The following is a 2,062-nucleotide window of genomic DNA, read 5'->3' as shown; positions in this document are numbered from 1 at the left end:
CCTTCAAAATCATGCTTTGGCGGACCAATATGTCGATTTCTTTCAACTTTCTCTCGAACCTTCCCGCTAATTGTTGCTTGTTTCAAGTATTTTGGACCTTCGCCTATAACTTACATCCAAAAACAGACGAGAAATAATTAATTTGGTGTCTTTTTGTGAAGTTAAACAGATGGTCCTTTTTTCACGGAAATGTCATATTTTAAGAAGTGCGCCATTATTGTGGTTTTTTCTGCTTGCAAACCAAAATTTTGTGTTAAATCAGATAGTTCTCAATGAATTCTATCGATTTCAACAACAATTGGTTGATAATGGAGCATGTAATGGAGGTTTTACCTTACGTTTCAGCGCCAAATTCTCGAATATTGGCTCTAAAACACCTTCCAAAGAAGATCCTACCATACAAACACGCCTTCATCAAAGTTCGGTTTGTCGACGTCTCTAGCCTTATATAGTAGTGCCCTAACATAATCAATGCAAAAAAAACCACTTGCACTTGATTCGTGGTTCGACATAGCGATGAATGTTTCACTGTCCAAAATGATGAATTTTTCAGTGCAAAATGCTATGAGGTGAAGTAAATACCCAATTTTGACACCCTATTGAATTTTTTCATTACTTATTTTGCTGATTCCAAATGACCGGGTCTAAATCTATTGTTTTGGTTCAAATTTTGATGTGCTGTAACCATAAAAATCACCAAAAACGAATTTTTGCTTGACCAACCCGGTTTTCGGTACTTGATGACAATTTTGGAGGGTTGGAGCATTTAAATAGGGAATACGACCGTACTTTTTGCTTTCTCTAGAATCTTTGTCTTCATACTAAGTCCATGAAACACAATATATGGTTCGTAGGCAGATGGGTTCATCTTTAGACACATGCGAAATTTGTTTTGAACTTAGCCGCCACAACCATTTGAGACACTTTTTCGTAAATCCAATTTGTACGTCTCCGCGAATGGATGTATTTCATCGAATTGAGTTTGATAGTAGTCCCGAGGTACTGATAAACGTGCCGTGTGCATTGGTTGATATTTTTGATTTTGTTTATGTGGCGCAATAAACGCCTGAATTTACTGCCAAAACTTTATGGACATATGTTATTATAACACATTTTTTTATGTATTTTTGTTCATATATTGACGCTTTATTTTACGTTTTTTTATTCTATCATACAAATTAAAATTATTATGGCTACCGAATAATAAATGTAAGATTCAAGTCATGAATATGTTATTTCCGTTGACAACTTAACAATAAAATATATAAATTTTTCAATGCACAAAAACTCGATTTTTTGTTCTGTATTTATAAACAATTCCAAGAATTTATACAGCGTTTTAAATTTAAAGTGCCCTTTTTTCAGAAATAGATCTTTCTTGTATATTAGGTCATCATGACATGACTTTAAAATATTAGCACATTAAATGATTAAACATTACATATATTTATCAAATATTTTTCAATTACAATTGCTCATTATTATTATTTGAATATTATTAAAAGTACTGCTCCTGTATCTCTCTTTCGAAAAGAATTACATTCTAGAATTATTTTATCATAATAGCTTATTCGTACAGTAGGTAATTCCATTGACGAAAAAATTATGTAAACAATTTCTCCGTATATAAATTATATTTGTATTTTAGTATGATGTTTAAATCGTGCGGAATATCCTTTACAAATGGCAAACCCTTGGATAAAAACAAAAATATGAATTTTGATCAAACCTTTTCATGGATGTATCTCAAATCTTTCGATTGTTTCAATCTGTTCAAACGGCTATTTGATCAATTTCCAAATTCCGAATTATCTGAATTTCAATGTTTACCAACATAAAAATAATAATACTGAAGAAAACAATGAACAACTTTTCAAATTTCTGGACAATTTCTACAATATAAGAAATTATACATAAAGTGAATTCAGTGAACTTCAATTTTTCACTTTAGATGCCAAAATGCTATTTTCAATGGAAAATTTTTGAGTAATACCACCAAAATCATACACTACTCTCAGTAAAGAGAATACAAATATTGAAAGATTTTGAACTTCAAGTTGAA

The sequence above is a fragment of the Contarinia nasturtii genome, unplaced genomic scaffold (genome assembly GCF_009176525.2).
Source record: "Contarinia nasturtii isolate CC-2019 unplaced genomic scaffold, AAFC_CNas_1.1 Cnas_scaffold_1366, whole genome shotgun sequence".
Lineage (NCBI taxonomy): Eukaryota > Metazoa > Arthropoda > Insecta > Diptera > Cecidomyiidae > Contarinia > Contarinia nasturtii.
Note: the sequence above shows the minus strand (reverse complement) of the source record.